Genomic DNA, 19,572 nt, shown 5'->3' on the forward strand with positions numbered 1-19,572 from the left:
TACCCAATAGAAAGTACTTTTGATGTTCTATAGCATGTAGCACGTTTAGTTATTTATCAAATGTAAAGACACCCAATCTGTTGAGCAGGAGCAGTGAGTTCAGGAGGACTCCCAAGTTGTACACTAGTTCAGAACTAAAGATGGAAAGGCCTCAGAAATGGGAGAACCCTAAACACATAGCCACTGAGTCTTGTCAGGGTTGAGTTTAAGCCTGCTTCTCCCCATCCAAACTGCAAAAGTCTTAACACACTGGAACAAGGCTTCAACAGCATCATTTAGTTTCTTTGAGGTTGAAATGTACAACTGGATTTCATCAGCTTACTGATGATACCTGATCACATGCCATACAAGGACATTGAGTCCTGCCATACCTCATATGTCAAGGCCCTCAGCTCAACCTCTCTTATTCAGTGTTGTCCATACCTACTATTTGAGGCCAGACATAAATAGCTCCCTATCTGGCTATAATGATGTTTTCAGAAAAAGAGAAGCAGAGTTATCATTTGTTTTGAGGAATAATTCTTACTGAGGGCTTATCTGCAAGGTTAACTGTGGGTCCTTAAAAAAAAAAGCCTATATTTTTGCTCCCATTCAAATACAGTATGGATTCTTCTGCAGCTCACTGTGAATCGCTATGGTTTCTTCTCACTGTACTGTACCACACTATTGATCTTTTGAAAACTGAAAATCTGAAATAGACAAACAAACATGAATAGGTTGCAAGATAACATTTGACATTCTGCACATCCATATTTATATTCATATATGCTTAAGAAGAGACTAAGAATAGTCCAGAGCCACCCACTTATAGTTAACTCAACAATTATAAGTTGCAGATTCTTCTCTACCCATTCTTCCCTAGTGACATATATCCTCAAATGTTCAGAAAAAAAAGTTATTGCACATCTGGAACCAAAATATCAGGTGAGAATCTGAGCTCCTGTTAGTTTGGGCCCCTCGGCTCTGTGTTGTACATAATAGTGAAAGTTTAGTAGGTGTTGAAACATTTACGAAGATTACTGAGAATACTCTGATGAATATCCAAAATGGAACACATACATTTGGTGAGTTTCTGGGTATCACCCTGAAATATCTGTCATCAGGGATCGAAGGAAGAGGGAAGGATTATTATTGTTTTGTTTTCAGTTCAATTAAATGCTGGCAATGAAGAAGAGAATCACCCAGTCACATGTTCTCAAAATATCTCTTGTAGACCCACTTCTCATTCTCTCTCTCCCATTTATTTATGGGTATCCATCAGTATGACTGATGACATTTCCTGGTAAAAACTTAAGGCAAGCCTGCTGAGTATTCCTCATGACGTTCATCTCAATTTCCCCCCTGGCTTATCTCAGTGGGCCTATTTCACTTATTAATATATACTTTTAATTATTATATTTTTATTGCACTGCTTTTTACTTTTTTCTTTGTTCTTTTTGCTATTGTTTTATTTATTTAATAAAACAGAAAAAGAAGAAAATAAATCTCAATATATCTATTTACAAATATAATTAATGGAGAAGAGCACGTATCATCAGCTACCTTTCAGACCTAATGTCTTCTCTCCTATCATGGACGTTCTCATAGGATGCTGCTTTTTAGATGGATGGATAATAGTGCAGAAATAGCGTTCCCTTTTCAGCTGGATTATCTATCTCAAAAATGGAACATCAACTATTGTTTGTTCCTTCTTTCCAACAGGCTTTGTGAGATTTTTGGTACAACTTAATACCATTTCTTATATGAGATAGTATCCAGTGTATATAATGTCAAACTGCACACCATAAAAGATTAAACATCACAGCCTAAGCATTAGATAATACTCTTCTCCTCCCCCTTTTCCCCTGGATTTTCAACCATCTTCCCTGATGAAGAATTCTTGGAAACTTTAAAGCTGGTTATTTATTCTTTTTTTCAAACTTCCATTTGCTCTGGTGTATATACTACCTCATTATGGATTTTGGACCATTGAAAGTAGAACAAATAGAGGCAGGGAAAATATTTCTCCTCAGTATATTAGACTAGGATCATCCAATTAAATTAATAAAAAAAGGATTCCCTTTTTAAAAAATGCTCATTTGCTGGGAAAAAAAAATGGCTTGGAAGTGTTTTCCACAGAAAATTGTGTCTGTGTTGAAATAAATTACGTAGATATTCATAACCACCCAGAGTCGCTCTGCAGAGAGATGGGCCGTGACAAATTTGAAATATAAATAAAAAAATAAAAAAAATAAAAAAATATCATAGTAGAGACAAAATAGGGTGCCCTGCTTAAAAAAATACATGCTTAAATATGTGGGTGGAGAGTGTAGTACATTGGGCAATAAAATAAAAATGTATTACAATATCTAGCCCAATAGCAACTCACAGACCTTCACAGAAATGTGTGACAGTACAGTTCACAAGTTGCAGCAGTCAAATGATTAAAAAAAGCATGATCAATCACACCAGAAACATATCTATTGGTTTTCATGATCAAGACATGAGCTCAGTGGTTCCCCCCTGGTCATGTTCCTCAAAAATTCTTCTTGGAGACATATGACAAGAAACCACCAACAGCCTTTTCCTTTGCAAATTTGTCTTAAAACGTTCAAGTTGATGGCTATCATACATCTATGACGGTGAATTGCATAGACTGTCACTGCAGTCAATGAAGATTTTCATTGGAAAATGAAAATCACTTTTCAGTTTCATTGGATAATCTAATTCTATTACAATGACAAGAGAAAACTTCCCTATCTCCTAAATCAGACCTGCACAACTTGGCAGTAGGTAAGGGTTGAAATTAAATAGGCTAAACTTCTTTGGGCCATAGATAGGTTTTTAGCACCTCAGTTTCCAAGTAAAGTTATAATAATGGGATAATGTTTTTTATTTGCAAAATAGTTTAATCATTAATTGTACTATAATTATTATAGTATAATTAATGATTAAACTATTTTGCAAATAAAATAAACCATTTTATAAAGAAGGGAAATTTCAATTATTACACTTGTTACTTAAGAAAAAAAATATTTCTTTGGTAAGTTTGAATATATTTTTAAGGTTTTCTTACTGTTTACATTTCATTAATGGAACATATTACACGTCTTGTCAGCAATCAGTTTATCTATGTTCTGATTCGATCTTCTGCTTCTTTTGATCATCCATTTTACAAAGGTATTAGTCTTATAAAATTTACAATTATGAAAATGGCCGTTCTCTCAGAGCTGCTTCGGTGAGTAATTTTGCCGCCCTCATCGCCATCATAATGTGTCAGCACTCACAGGCTGAGCGCTGATTCATTATTTCTTGGAAATCACCCCTGCGATAGTTCATCGTGGAAACTTTATTTAAAAAAACCCCATATACTGCACTTTCGGACCTTGCGCTCACGAGCAATGCAGGCCACATGAAATCCTTTGGCAGGTTGCAAGTGGCCCGCGGGCCGTATGTTGTGCAGGCCTGTCCTAAATTATGTCCAGGTAGTCCTTGCTTACTAAATGACTCGTGCATTGACTGTTCAAAGTTATGCTAAAAAAAATAACTTTGCAACCAATCCTCACATTTATGCTCACCACAGTGTCCTGCACTATGTGATCACCCTTTGTGTGCTTGTGACAGAGTTAATACAGAAGGCAGAAGTAAAATTGTAAGTTGTGGTCACATGATTTTCTGCTTAGCAACCAAGCTGCTGTCCCAATTGTGGTCACTAAGTGAGGACTACCTGTATTTATTTTCCTCTATTATGACCCTCTTTTTAAATTAAAAAATTACAGCCCTTTCCTTTAGACTCTTCTAGGATTGCATGTGGAGTTGGGAAATGCCCAACTTACTATCTCATTTTATTCATAGTATTTAGAAAAATATAAATAATTAAATCATTTTTTTTTTTTAGTAATAGTACCAGTAGCAAAGGCAGTAGTAGTATTTCTTTTTCTGATTTTTTTTAAACTAACCAAATAACTCTACATTATCACAACCAACAAAACAAAATTAAAAATCTGAGCTGATGTGGGTTGTCTATTTTATATATTTCATATTAAGATTTTTAAAATTGCATTCTGTGTAAAAATATAACAAATACATTAGTATCATATAAATATTAAAACCAAACTCTACTGATAAAATCTATACCAGAATTTTAAAAAGATGAAGCAACAAGTATTCCCCTCAAGTTTTTCTGATTTCTTAAACTTGCCCAAGAAACTTCTTCGGGGGTGAGAAAGCTTCACACTGCAGCAGAACAGATATCAAATACTAGGAATAGTTATGAAATATAAACTAGATCTCAGTCCATGCCTGCAATAATCCAAGTCCACTGCTAGAAATAAAAAACTTAACCTTGCAAGTTGCAGAACCAATTGGAAAAGTCTATCTTTTCATTGCCTTTCAGTGGTATGCTTGAAAATTAATAAGTAACCACAAAAAGAGTAATATCTCCGCTTAATCAGATGGGATGGGAATAAAGTATATATTTATGGCTATATTTGCATACTGCATGTTAAATGAAAGCTTAAATAGAATTAAACAGGAATATAATTACCAATATAGTTCAAGATAAAGTGTTTACTTGAATCATGCTTTAATTTAAATCACTACATAGATAAGAGCCGCTCAACTCTCTTACTGTTTGTCACTGGATTATATTTTGATCAGTGATAACTTTTACACAGCAGTGCCACCCAAAAATAATTTAGCATTGTTTTATACCAATAGGGAAGCAGATTATCATAACAAATATAATCTGATGCTTCAGGATGAATGGGTACATCTCTGACCACAATTAAAGTTCTTGGTTTGGGATCCTAAATATCTGAATATACATAAACGAAGAGTAGAAGTTGGTTTTGATAGCATAGGATAGTATCCACTTCTTTCCATTACTGGTGGCTTTTATCAACATGATGGGGAAGGGATTCCTCTTTCCCCACAGCTCCCCAAATCCTAGTAATCTGCTCTGGAGGGTAGGCATTTCCTAGAACAGATGCTGGAGAGAGATCCAGGAGCTACAGCAGAACGGAGAGGAAGAGATGTTCTGTTGTGCAATGGTGAATTTCACAAATAACATTTACATATGATAATCTGGATGTCACAATTAGAATTAGGACACTGCTACTAATTTGCTAGGCAGCCTCAGGTAAACCACTGTTCTTTCAGCTTCACATCCAACACCGAATCTACAATGTGGTGATAATAATTTGTGTGGCTAGGATAAAGATTTTCAGCACCGTAAGACGACTAAATAAATTGCTTCTAGACTTTCATTAGGTATCTTCAAAGTAATATAACTGTGTATGGTTTATGCCTGTTTTACATGAAGAAAGTCATTGATCTACTTTGCATATATCAGGTTAAAAATATATTAGATAACAAGACTAGGAGTTATTACCAGTAATGGACTATGTGGGCAATTGCTGCTTCTCTCTATAGGTAGAAACATGTACATTCCAAAGCCAGCTTCAATGCAGATTAGGGAGTTCGTTACAAATCAAAATGCTGAATTTTGAAAGAGAGACAGACAACCATCACATTACTATTTTAAATTTGCTTGCATGGTCTAATCAGCAGCTGAAGCATCAACAGGCATCTGTATTTAGTCTAATAGTATTTGAGTAACAACCACTTTCAACTGTCCTATTCCAAAATGATGCAATGGAATTAAGTATAGAGCTTTATTATCATATTCTCTTCCTAGAAAGCGAGGAGAGGGTGATGGATTTTTAGCAAACAAAGAAGTTGTGTTTGTCAAGAAACCAGGTCACTCTGTAATTGTGTTTGTCTTGGGCTGAGTCTTCTAAGAGATTCTGATTCTTAACTACAAAGGCTACCTATCCAAGCCCACATTCCAAGATTCAACAGATAACAAACTAGCATCCTCCTCCTCTATTTAACTCCATCCATCAATATACCCAAATTATAGCTGTTTATGAGCAGAAGATATTTACAGAAAATCTAAGAAGGGCGTGGGATAATAAAATACTAAAGAATGCTATTGCACTAAACAAGAATTTGCTCTAGACTTCAAAATCTGTATCAGTTTTTTAACTGCTCATAAAAATCAGTGATTTTTAATGATTCTCATCAACCACATTGTTAGTAATAGTACCTTGGGTAAAAACTATTTATATGGGAAAGCTGAGACAAGGTTTATTTATAAGTCATAACAGATAAAAAAAGTATATTCCAATTTATTATGAGTTACAGACTTACATACGAATGTTAATTAACATTAAAACCTCTAATATTCAACAAGGAAAAGTACCAACCGAACTTTCCATGTAGACTTTATTGAAGAAATGGAATTATCATTAGTGGTAGGGATGTTAAAAAATCTGTCATGGCTTTCATTTCAAGCAAAATGAAAATCCACATAACTTGAGAAAATGCTCCTAAGTATGTAGATAATTGGGAAATGTGTATTCAAAATGCATATATTTGAGAAGACTGTGTACAAGACACATACAAAAAGTATGCTAGTCAAAATTGGGTATAAAAATAAATATGGTTTTTCTTGTGGTTTTAATTTGTTTAGGATGATACAGAAATTGTAGGCACAGGAATAACAATGGAATACATTTAATAGTGATTTGGATGAGATATAAACTGATTTCAGTGTCCCTTATCAGGCTAAGAAAACGAAATAAATGTAGTAAGTAGAATGGTTATTAAAAAATAATAAAAGACCTGGCAAAACATGCTGTATATGGCTGATGAAATAATATGTACTGTATACGTTCTTTATTCTCTGTATCTCTCTGCTCCTTGAGTAGAGTAGCCCACTGTGGTGTATGACATTCTGCTTCTGGATATTGTGAAAGTTTCAAAATGGCCATTATGTTCAAGGATTTTAAAATTCAGAATGTTAGTGCACAGACACATATCATTACACACAAAAGCGTCTCTTTGGATTACTGTAAAGATTTCCTTCGGGTGTTTGTAAAAGGGCTGCAGAGAGGCAATAAGAATGCATACTTCGCCCCAGCCCAATCTCACACTGACAGGGAAGCTGTATAGTGAGAATGTAATAGTGTTCAATTGAGTGTGATTACAATCTGCTGCCTGGTAGACTCTGGTCACACACAGTTGCTAATTCAAATATGTACAAGAGCACAGCCAGCCACTTGTACAAGGAATTTTTTAAGAGTTGTGGCACACATCAAGCACATTTAGGTATTGTTGCTCTGATTCTTCTCAACCTTTGGTGCCTCCTTCTACCACATTTGATAATGCTATTTCACACCCCACTATTTTGTCTTTATATTAGGAAATTTCAAAATAATGTGCAATTCTACGTGCTGGATTTTGGGTAGCAGGCACACTAACCAATACATTTTTTCTCGTCCATGCTTTTTGTATCTTATTTATGGATTCAGTGGCTGCCCAACTCCAGTGGACTCTGGTATCTTTGTGTATGTAACATGCCCTGCGTATGAACTTTAATACTTGTCCCCACTGCTTGTGTGCATTTGAGGTGACAGCTTCCCGCTGGAAGTTAAGTAAGTAATCACTAATCTAATCTCACTGATTTGTACAGATTTCTTAAAATGTGCCTAAATGTAGATCCAAATCAATAAGGTTTTCTCAAGGTATGTTTGTACAAAAACAAAGTCTCATAAGTATATATACTTGACCTTAAACCAGGGATGGAGAGTCTGTGATCACAGAGTTGCGTGGTGACTGTGAATTATTTTTTGCAGTCCCCCCAGAACCCCTTCCAACTATATCACCAAATTTTAATTTTCTGCCGGTTATGAAAACTTAAAAGAGGCTTAACACAGTAAGGAAAAAAAATTCTCATTCCATCAAAAATAAAGAGAAAAATCAATCCCTGCCCACTTTACATTATTATCCCCAAAATTGTGGCCTGTCTTCTGAAACACTGGGGCTGTCAGTATCCCCTAGCCATCTATTCCTTCTGTAAACTGTTATGATGATTTAAAATTCAGTTTAAAAAACCGAAATCAGCTAACATTGAAATAATCAGATCAGTAAGCACTGGACACGTATTGATATTTTGGAAATGTACCCATGTACTGGGCTCTATTTTAGATCAGTACATTCTTAAAAATCATTAAAAAATATTAGGGAATTTTTAAAATGGCTTTTCCAATATGATGTTCTGAATATGAAATTCTATTATTTCGGATTTAGTTTTTACTGAAATATTTTCCCACTTGATGAAGATTGAAATTATTTTGATGTCCTTCCACAACAAGGCAATTTCTTTATTTCTGTCACGTGATATAGGCAAAGAATAGATGTCTTACCTCATTATTTTCCTTCTACAAAAGCTATTTGAAACACAATTGCATCATCCACCTTTTAAAAGCAGAAGAAGATACTTTGCATTATAATTATTTTCCTGTTCCTTGAGCTAGATACACAGAGAGTCTCCAAAGAGAATTAGAGGCACAAAATGGGCACTACAAGCAGGAAGACAGAAGCAAATGTACCTATGTATTGTTGTGTGAACTGGGAGAAAGAGATAGCCGATGTAAAGGCCTGGATGGGGGCAAAGAAGGAAATACAAGAAAAGCGTTTATTTCTTTTCTTTTTTTTCCTTTTCAGGTTTTCTCAGCTCCAGAAGAATGGCGAGGGCTTTTATGTGTCCAGCAGCGGTGACTTGGTCTTGCTTTCCCCCCAATATAATTTATTGGAGAAAATAAACAGCTTCCTCTTGTTATTCAATGAAATACCCTATAGATTCAGATAAGATTTTCTGATATCCTGTTACAGACAAAATGCAAGTAGAGCAACTTTATATGGAGAGTGACATTAAAGAGATGGGAATACAGAAAGAGAGACAGTGGTAAGATTAAAGTGCAAGCTATCAATCCTTTTTTTCAAGAGAAATTTCCACTGAGGTCAATGTATTTTATTTATGACATGTAATAATTCTATTACATGGGATTGCATATATTAGAATTATGCAGCCTTGCAAATGAGGATGGCATGGAAACCACAGGAAGACTTTTAACCTCACAAGTTATTAGATCTGGAATGCTCTAGAGGTGACTGTTCTGGATAAACCCCCATAACATGCTAGTGCCTATATAGTATCTATAGAGATCTGGTTAACTAAACCAGCATGGTCACATGCTAAATAATACCTGGTCTGCTATTCTCTACAATACCTGGCTGTTTGAATTTTCTTCCACCAGCTAAGCTACAAAACTGCAAGTTAACAAACATACTTTCAGTATAAATCCAGCACAATTTTAGTACAGTAAATGCATATACACAGCTTAACATTCTAAAAAAGAATCCAGTTTCAAAATAGTAGAAGATACTCTGCCCAGGGTTTGCCCAGGTAATCAATGAATTAAGTAACTGGCTTGCAGTAAGTGACAGATCAATTAATTGTATTTTTAAATGAACCATTATTATATCCACACATACAAGACTGCTTGCTTCAATTACAGAAGAAAAATAAAATTACAATGTCAAAAATAGTATTTGACAAATTGCTAGAAGCAAGTGTTACATACCTTGCTTAGAAAAAAGCACTAGCAATGAACAAATTAAAATCCTTCTCCTCTTAGACTCCACTATTTTCAGTTCTACAAAGCTCTGCTCTCAGAAACACAGTGGCAAAATAAAAGTAACTGCATTTCTCTAATAAAAATGGCATTATTTTACTATGTGTGCATGTGTATGATGGATAAACAACTTCAAAATTAATTTCATAGTTTTTCTCATGACATACAAACAGGCTTGTTGATGGATTACGAGAATCCTCACCAAACATCTAAAATCTGAAAGGCTCCAGGAAACATGGCTCATAGGATATAGGGGGTGGGGCACAGCAATGGCTGGAAAAACATTCCGACTTTAAAACTGCAACACCTATAATTATAGAGGCGTCATCACCTCCATATTTTTTTTTCTACTAACAAGCTGTAGTCATAACCTGTGTACACCCTTACCAAAATCTGCCAAGCATTCAATCACACCTGGGATTTAAGGTTTGAAAGGGGAAGGAGTTTCTCTCTGTTTGTCTTTGCACTTGTAAAACAACTACAGCAGTAAACAATTCAAGAGCAATTAACAATTGCATAGGAGGTAAGGAGTAAATCCCACTGCTGTTATTGTCAGAGGAATTAATCACATTTTATAGAGCTGGCAGACTGGCTTAAATCAGCACAGCAAAAACAAGACAGCCCATCTTTTTAATCATAAACACATGTTTATTCAAGTGCTTTGGCTTTTTACAGAATGCCTGCCTGTTCTTTTTTTCCAAAAAAGAGTTGAGCAATCCTAACATCTCTGCCTATCGTAACTGTTTTTTAAACATTTTGCTTTTATTCTTCATGTCTTTTCTTCCAGTTGGAATGAAATGGTGGGAAAAAGGCAAAGAGAAAATTAGAACAGGTTGATGAGAGTCTCTACCTCCATCCTACCTCTGACATGCAGTATTTACAACTAATCTATTTTATTTCAGGTAGATGAGCTACAACATGAAGCTTATCATTTTGTTGCTGGGTTTTTTTTTTTACAATTATGTCTATTGAGTAATAACATATTATGGTATAGCTTACTTGCTATGATTATAGATTATTCTTCAAGTTCTTCTAAGTCATTTTCCCCCATACAAATATTTATTTGCAATGATTTTCCTCTTAATTATTTAAAATATAATGAATTACAGTAGGCAGAAGTACTTTGTTATTATTCTATTAAAAGTACAACAGGAGTCTTTCTTTAGAATTCAAATCTATTTACTTTTACCACCAAAAGGTGGCGTCATATTCCCATATCCTTTCTTCCACACAAAAATCCTTCCTGTTTTAATTTGCCAAAAGAAACTTCCATTTGATTACTGATCAAGAAATTAAAATGTGCTCTATATGAGTGCAACGTGACAGTGTTGAAAATGAACAATATGTTAAGCTGCAGTTAAGATCCCCATTAATATCTACCAAATGGACATGCAAGCCTTCATCATTTTGGTTGAACAGATACTGGAACATAACATCTCATACTGCAGCATAAAAAAAGGCTTATCCTTTAATGGTATTTCTTGTTCCAAAATACAAATATTCTACCACCAAATTTGCATGACCATACCCATTTATCAGTAAATACAGTTGAATTCATGTGGACTTATTTCTCAATATACATCTATAGTATTGCAAATAAACAAAATATGAAGCAATGAATTTTTTTAAAAAATGTAGACAAAAACTGAGCCTCATCACTGAAATGACTAAAGCAATGCTTAAATTCTATATGGTATCCTTTCAGACTATCAGCTTTGCTTTAATTGTAATCCATTGGACACTATGTTTTGAATTAAGAACTGATCTAAGCATTTTTGAATGAAAATGCAAAATGTTTATTTTTCAGCTTTGTATAATAATTTCTTTTACCTATGAAATGTACAGATGTGTAATGGTAAATCGGTATTTTCCACAACTATATTAATCAAAGCAGAAAATGATTTAAATAGCATGATAGTCCAGTGCATAGAATCACTGTTCTGCTGCATTTTACAGTGTTACAAACTGTAATGAAGATTCTCATGTGATATATATCTGCCATGGAACTATGAAAGCATTCTTGTTCATCTGCTCCCTATCAAACTGACCTGGAAATGTCACCAAATTTTAGGGGATAACTTTTGTTGTTTGCAGTACAAATATAAAATTGTAGTATGTGCTTTGTAGCAGAAATCTAAATTGAATACCTTATATATAATGTACTAGCCTCTGTAAGAAATCAACATGTCTATTTCCCCCATATGACATCATGCAAAAGTAACATGGAACACTATGTAAAGTATTAATAGCACTGAAAAAACGTCCATGAAATTCAGGAAAACTAGTATGTACTTGTTTCATTCATCCACCCTTTCAACACTCTTGCAAGTTAGGCCACTACACAATTGGAACCAAAGTCCTAATTTAGAGACATATATGTATCCACTAAAATTACTCCACAGTTTAAGAATTAATGCAGGAAGACGTAATGGTAAGTGGAGAATTATTTTCCATGCTGCTTCCCTTCTACTGGTTTTCAATCAAACATGTTTCATTCCTTGTATAGAGGATGCTGTACAGTAATTTGCAGTGGAGAAAGTCTGGCTCCTGTTCTGTTTGGTTCCAAATCCATTCCAAATGTATACTCTTTCTGGAAAATGAGACGTTTTCCAAGAGCAGTACAGGTGGTTTTGACCACAGATCAATATGAAACCTATTCAAAATATTATATATATATATATATATATATATATATATATATATATATATATATAGAATCCAAAAATACATGGGAATTTACAAAATATTCAGAATGGGTTGGAATTCTATTCAGACCTGCATTTATTCTAACCCTAAATAACTAAATTATTCTAACTGCTAAATCTGTTTATTTTTAATAAATAGTTTAACTTGAAACATGCTTAAATTATTTTAAATTGCATTTTGCAGAGGTAGGCTATTATTCCAATATTGCTAATAATATATTTAGACTGGGATTGTTCTCAAAGTCATATATCTATAACTGATCACGGTCTTCCACTCACATTTACCAAGTTCAAAGTTATCTGCCTTATATTCTATGGTCAAGGTTTATTCAAAATTAAGCATAAATCATTCAATGCAAAGTTTTAAACCAGGATAAAATAAGTAAAATATTAAAATAAAATTGGTTTAAAATGTAAGACAAATGTTTTGGTAACTGGGATTCCCTTTCCATATATGATAGGCAAAGGGGCATATAATTAATTCAGTTAATGACATATGCAAAGCCAAGGACTAGGAAAAAATAATTGTATATGAAAGGTTTATATGTGCAAGGTTAAGGTGTAGGCCTTTTAAAAACTAGCTTATAATGGAACTAGTATTTCACCCTAATACTTATCTGTCATGGGTTAAAATGGGCATGAATATTTATAAAACTCCTATAATATAGGTGTAAGAATAGATTATTGAGGCTATGAAAGTGTTTTATTAGGGATCCATTTGGAGCCCATATTTATAAATAGTATAAAATGAGCAAATAAGTCTTTAGATTATATATGACAAGTATAGTGTATTGTTTAGTGGTTAGACCACAGGTCTGAGAAACGGAAAGAGCTTTGAATATTACTCACAGCTTTACCACTGACTCATTGTGTGAACTTAACTCAGGTAACATAACCTTTTCTGTTTCTTGATTTACTTATCTATAAACACAATGGACCATGATTCTGTATTACAGGACTAATTCAGATACTTTCAGAAATGGCTTTGAAGATCTGAGTGCGCACACATACTAGAAATGATATTGAAATAGCATATTTTCAGCTTTTAAAGACCGTCAATATGCTGTTAGGAGAATGAAGGCCTTAGTACTACAATTAATGCCAGCAACACTGAATTCAGAAAGACACTGAATTCAGAGGGTTTGCAAAATACCTCGTGTCTGTTCCTAGACGAGACTCTTTATCAGCCTCATCTGTTAATCTCTTCTGTGGCATGAATTTTTTTAGGGTACACTTATCTCAGGAGGAGTAAGTTTATCAAAATTGTGTAGAGAACTGAGGTACTGGACAATGCAAAAAACAAAACAAAACCACAACTCCCTTTATTTCCTTCCCATGGAAACCAATTTCATGAAAACAAAACCAACTTTTTCTAGAGTATTATTGTACTCCATACTCTTTTATATCAGAATGGATTCAGAAACAGGTAACTTCTGTTAAAAATCACACTGACATGCTAGCCTGTGGGCATCTTTCTAGGAAGAACTGGGGAAGGCATATAAACACTCAGCCAGTGGTCAGCTTCCCCACCGCTCTCAAAACCAGGGGTTAGTTTTGTTCTCCTGTTCTCCGGAGCCTTTTAAAGTGAAGCATGCGGGTTGAAGGCTGAGAATCCTTCCAATCGAAAGACTTTCCTCACATCTAGAACAAACACCCACAAGGGCCGGAGGGAGGAGAGTGAACCAGACCTCCTTAGATGGTGGACTGTCTGTTTCTTTGCATGCATGCGTTTGTCCTTCTGATGAACTTTCACCTCCCGAACTCTCCTCTTTTCTTTGGGTAAAGTGCAAGGGGCAAGTGTGGGGGAGAAAGGGAAGAGAGAGAGAAAGCAGAGGGGAAAAGAGGAAATTGGCTGGCAGAGCATTTGCTCTTTTGAATTCCTTCCCTTTCACTCCCCTCTGCTGTGTTTTGTTTGTTTGTTTGCTTGGGGAGGACTACAGATTCCTTTCCAGGAAACCCGAAAGAATCCAACAAAGCGAGCCTAAGATTTCCTAATTGCAATCGCCTCACCATTCCCCATCTCCCCCCCCCGACCCCTTCTGTTTGCTCTTCTCCAGGCTGCCTCCTTCCTCTTCTCCCCCCTCCCTCTAGTTTTCTTGGCTTTTCTGCTCTCGCTCCCTTTTCCCAATCTCCGCCGCTCTCCTCCGGCAGATCCCCCCCCCGCCTCCAACACCTCTCTTTGCCGCGCTCCGTCCCCTCTGCCTCCTTCTTCTCCTCCTCTTTCCCTGATTTCCCCCTTCTTTTTGCAAATGCGATGTATCTCCCCCCTCTTTTTGCACTGAGCCTTGTTTACCCAGCAGGTGGATGTGACGTCAGGGACTCATAACAGCAAAAAATAACAAAATCTCCCTCCGCGGGGTGTTATTTTTCCTCACCCTTCTTCCCCAAAAGCGTGTTTTTTCCGCGCAAAAACGCTCAACTCTCTAGCGGTGGCGACACCCGGGGCGCTGGGAGCACAGCCGCGAGCAGCCAGGACGGCGGCGGGGGACCCAAGTGGGCGAAGAGGAGAGCCCTCCCTCCCTCCTTCCTCCTCCCTCCCTCCCCGCTGCTGCTGCTGCTGCTGGATTGCCTTGCCTTGCCTTGCCTGATTACTGCTGCTGCTGCTCTCCCCTTTCGGAAAGCTAGTTCCCGACTCGAGCGGAGGGCTCTATTGTTATTTATTGTGTAGCTGTGTTGCACGCTGTGCCTCCTGCATGGGGCTGGCTGGCAGGCTAGAAAGGGAGAGAGGGAGGGAGGGTGGGACGGAGTGAGTAAAGGGAGGGACAGACAGACAGACTCACTCACTCACCCGCCCGCAGTGGGGGGAGCCCCTTAGCTGGCACCACCAGGCCGTTTCCAGCGGGTGAGTTTGCCATTTCGCATTTTCTCATCCACTTTTAAGTCTCCTGTTTGTTTGTTTCTAACCCCCTTCACGTCTCCTCTACAGCACCCCCTCCCCGGCTCGGACCCCCCCTTTACCTTTCCACGTGCCTTAGCATCCCCCCGCCTCTTCTCCTCCCCCCCCCGCGCCCTGGCTTTTGCATAAAGCCCCGGAGACGCAATGGGAAAAAGCTGCGGCTGTTTCACCTCTGAGGCTCTTCCTCTTTCTTTATGTCCCATCTGTGCACCTCATTCATCCCTCCCCCCTCCTATTCTTTCTTCCACGCGCTGGACGATGCACACATGACCCTAGCAAGTTGGAAGCCGCCTCTACTCTCTGCCCCCGTCTCTGTTTGTGCGTGCGCGCGTGTGTAAAAAAGCCCCTCAGGCGGGAAAGGGGAGGTGGGAGCGCTCGGACACGGGCAGGGTTTGCTGGCGGGGCGTGTGCGCTTCCTTTGGTAACTTGGGGCGCTTTACGGCGAGGAAGACGGGGAAAAACTTTTAGTCTACTTGCAACAAACTTTTGCCCCGTGTGCTTTTGCCTTCTTTTGCTTTCGTGCAGCGAACTTCAATGAATAGGCCTTTGGGACTCACACCTTACCCGCTCACTTAACTTGAACTCGCCGGTTTTCGTACGCGCGCGCGCGCACACGCACACGGGTCACAGTTCCGTGCTCTTCTCTGGTTGAGCGTGCGCGGTTGTCACCAGAGTTCCTCTCCTACATCTCCATCCCGTGGGTTTGTATGAGTGTGCAAACCACAGAAAACAATTTGCCAGTTCGTGTACTCCAGCACTAACTTAATCGTGCGTACTAGACTGCATTTAATGGTACACAACAACCAGACTGAACGGGTAATGCCCCCTTTGCCCCACGCCAACGATAGCATCACACTTCACTACAAAGACACCTTCGGACTAGAGGCAGAAACACTCACACACAAGTGACAAAGCCGACACAGTACTAACCTCTCTCGTTTCTTAGACCACACCAGCCAAGCACTTCTGTGGTCGGTAATCCATGCTCGCAATTAGACTCAAGGCGCGCAGAAATACCTTAAATCCACTGAAGGAAACCAAGAATAGACGCCCCCAGAGCCACAAATGTACACGTTCACGCGCACGCACACACACGCACTCGCTCCCATACGCAATGTAAGGAATGTGTGCAGGAATGTGGAAGGGTCGTCGAAGCTTTCCCCCCCCAGTGCCTTGTGTTCGGTGCCGGGCATAAGGAGAACTTCCCGCGCGCCAAGTCGCGCGCCTTTTCTCTTGCTCCGCGTTCAAGTAGCGGTCGCCGCGCATTCCAGAAAGACACGCTCGAGGGAGCCCCGGACGTGCTATTTCCCAAGCGCTCGGCAACAGCCGTCCACAGCGGACAGACACAGCCTTCGCACAAGTGGCACCGCTTCGTCACTCTCTGTCTCTCCCCCCGCGTGTCAATCAAAGTCTTACACTAACATAATCTTACACCGCCGTCCTTTAGCCGGTGCCTGCGCTAAACTTCCTCGGTCTGGTCTCTGTACCTGATGCTGGTTTACTGCCTCCAGACGTGCTGAGTGTTTCGCCGCTTCCGGTGGCTGTAGCAAGCCGAACGTCTTCTCAGCCGGGGCAAGTTAGGAAAAGTTAGAACGGGGCGCTGCAACTCGGCTGTGCGAGCTCTGCCAGCCCCGCACCCGGGCCCTTTTGCTTTTCCTAACTCCCCTTCGGGGCCACCTCCGTGCCCCTTCACCTGTTATTGGGTCTTGCAAGGCAGGCAGACCTAGAGTGATTTTGAGGCGTGACAGTCCCTACCCCGGCACGATCTTTTCCTTTTCCTGTGCTTGGAAATGGGAGCACGTCTTTCCACCTCACCCTCCAGGCAGCGACTGCTTCCCCGCCTTGGGTGCCTCAGTTGTAGCTGTCTTTTGACCTGCAGCTTCCCACATCCAAGCATCTTGCCATGATTTGCTTTTGGTGCATCACTTCTGCAAAAACAGCAGATCCCAGCTGAGTTTGGAGGAGCATTGAGAGAGAGGAGAGTGAAAGGGAGACTGTGTGTCTGTCACAATTTTAAATCCTGTTACTAGAGCAGAGTTCTTGATTTCCTTTCTTGCAAGTGCTTTCCAAGGTCCCCCCCCCCCATCCCTTAGACACAAGCACATATTTTCCCCTCCCTCTTCCAGGTCTTAGCCTCCCCATCTCTTAGCCAAAATCTGTTTTGTGGAGACTTGTTGAAAGTACCCTTGGTTTCTTCTCGACTATAGAACCCAAAGTTTTGCCTGCCGGAGATCACAGGAGCAACAAGAGTCCTTGGGTTAGGAGTTGGGTGCTGACCGTGGCAATCATACCATTGCAGAGCTTTTTTCTGTCGGTAAGTATAAGAGAACCAGTGGAGGCTTTAAGCAAAAAACCCCACTATAGGGCAACAATTGTATATGATTCCTAAAGGACATACACACCTCCAGTTTGCCAGATGTGCGGGCTCTGATTTTTTTTGCTTCAAGCAATTGAAATCAGAAAAAGAGAAGGAAGGGTTGCATACAAAATACAGTGTCCTTGTTTTTAAGCTTAAAACCAGAGTTCAGGAGTTTAGCAAACAATATAAATGCTGTCATAAAAGATGATGGCAGTTCTTTCCTTCTCCATTTCATCCCATCTCGCTTGATAACTATTAATTATTTCCAAGTCATTGTGTTCTGATACCATTGCTAGCCTGATTACTAAGTGTATTGATTTTACAATGTCTACATCTGACATGGTTTAATTTTTTTCCCCATTTTCTTAAATAGAATACAGCAAGACCCAAAGTTCAGGAATAACTATGGAAGACAGTGGCCCAGCTTGTGTTGATTTCAATTGGGGTGGGAATATTGCAGTTACACCCCCAATATGATCTCTGGAATGTCTGTTGATTCTGTTTTAAAAAGTGAAACATCCCCACTTCTTGGGAAGATAAAAGGAGTCTTTAGAAGCTTACAGTTGCTTTCAAATACCAAATCTTTCAGAATAAGAGCCCTTAGAAGTTTCAGGTTTCATTTTTGATCAATGTTATGAATGAATAATGGGATCAAATTTTACAAATGGTGTGTATGTTTGGTACATAATTTAGAGTGTTCATAGGTTCAGTTTTAACATTTAAAGATGCATACATTTTCCTGTTTACTTGGTAATTTCAACATTTATTTTTTTATCTGATTTTATGAAGTCACAGAAACCTCATGAGAATTTTTGTACTGTTATAGGTAATTATAAGGAATAATGCTAATGCTATTTGTTTAAGACAATTGTTTCTACTTATAATTGTGTAATGCAGTAGAGAAAAGTAAACCTTTCAAATACTTTATATTCTTTTTATAAATTAGAAGAGGCAAGTATTTTTCAAGCTTAAAAAGGAAATAGCAACTGTTAAGAACAAAATGAATCTGGGGGAAGAATTGCAAATAAGAGGATTGTAAAGAAATGTGGACTATTTAAATTAATGTATAATTCAACTTAATGTTTTTAGTACTATGCAGATTGAAACAGTGAGAAAACCTTGTCACTTTTGTTCAAAATGTGTCAGCTACAATTTCATTGGAAAAAGGTATTTCAGCTGTAACTTCTTACATTGGCAGCATTCTTTCCTTTCAGTCTTTTTAGTCATTGTATAAGAGAGGGATGGAGTGGGAGTCACTTTTTTTAAAGTAAACAGCTTCCAACAAGTGAACCTTGACAACCCAGATTAAGGAAGGCAGTAGAGATCAAACAAAGCTGCTGCCGGGCTGTCGTTAAGAGCAGCTTCACTGAAAGATTCGGACTATTCGATCAGGCAGCAAGATTTCTATGTTCAGTTATGCAGAAATGGACCATTACAAATACTTGGTTACTAAATCTAAAGATAACTTGGAGGAAAGCTTATCTGTCTTGTTTTGCTTTTAGATTTTTAACCTAATTATTATTTGAACGACTAGTTATTTTAAGGAAAGGCTAGCCCTGATTTGACTGAATTACTTATTTACGCTCCACTGATGTGCAACTGTCTTTTTACTTCTAACACCTTGAAGTGCAGAGACAAATGCTTGCATTCCCCAGAATATATAAAAATGGGCCAGAAAATAAAAGTTTAGCTCTTTGGTTATAGATTCTCTGCATTGTCAGGGAAGAAAGACATTTTGGAGGCTCTGGAAGCATTCTGATATAAATGGGAATAGTTTAATTTTGCAATAGTTTTGTATTTTGTAGTTGTAGAAAGTTGAAGTAATAATTTTCTAAATTTCAGAACATACTAGTCTCACTGATTTGTAAGACTACTTAGTATTTTAAATTTTTTTTTAAGTTTTACTTTATTTTTTCAAAAAAACTGTAAGCATTAATTATAGTATTTTATTGAATTTGAATGTTTAAAAATAACTTTAGATATAATTGCCATACATCTTACACCATTTACTCAGAAATAAAATACATTATGTTGTTATAAGGGCTTATTACTTAATTTACATTTAACTTGTAGTGCAGGGTCCTTTATTCA

At 37.9% G+C, this 19,572-nt stretch overlaps 1 protein-coding gene and 1 long non-coding RNA gene across 12 annotated transcripts in view; one reads left to right on the forward strand and one right to left on the reverse strand.

The window, feature by feature from the left end:
- LOC103052297 (uncharacterized) overlaps positions 1–17,070 on the reverse strand; it is a 41,602-nt gene extending 24,532 nt beyond the window's left edge. Inside the window, exon 1 of one of the 6 annotated variants that reach the window (XR_015794945.1) lies at positions 527–1,543. This is a non-coding gene — a long non-coding RNA (uncharacterized LOC103052297). Of the gene's footprint in view, positions 1–526; positions 1,544–14,601; positions 14,723–16,052; positions 16,203–16,609 lie in introns of those variants that run through there. The other 5 variants (XR_003085171.2, XR_015794946.1, XR_003085169.2 and 2 more) reach the window with 5 other exon arrangements.
- Positions 14,928–19,572, forward strand: part of FOXP1 (forkhead box P1) — a 636,434-nt gene continuing 631,789 nt past the window's right edge. For 4 of the 6 annotated variants that reach the window (XM_088134348.1, XM_088134346.1, XM_088134345.1 and 1 more), the window contains exons 1-2: positions 14,928–15,068; positions 17,330–17,436. The gene's annotated coding sequence lies outside the window, so the exon portion shown is untranslated. The remainder of the gene's footprint in view (positions 15,069–17,329; positions 17,437–19,572) is intronic. The other 2 variants (XM_088134341.1, XM_088134343.1) reach the window with 1 other exon arrangement.

Source organism: Python bivittatus, unplaced genomic scaffold, assembly GCF_059951505.1.
Source record: "Python bivittatus isolate LINGU-HERP-01145 unplaced genomic scaffold, Pbiv_v1 ctg000080_np1212, whole genome shotgun sequence".
Taxonomy (NCBI): Eukaryota; Metazoa; Chordata; class Lepidosauria; order Squamata; family Pythonidae; genus Python; species Python bivittatus.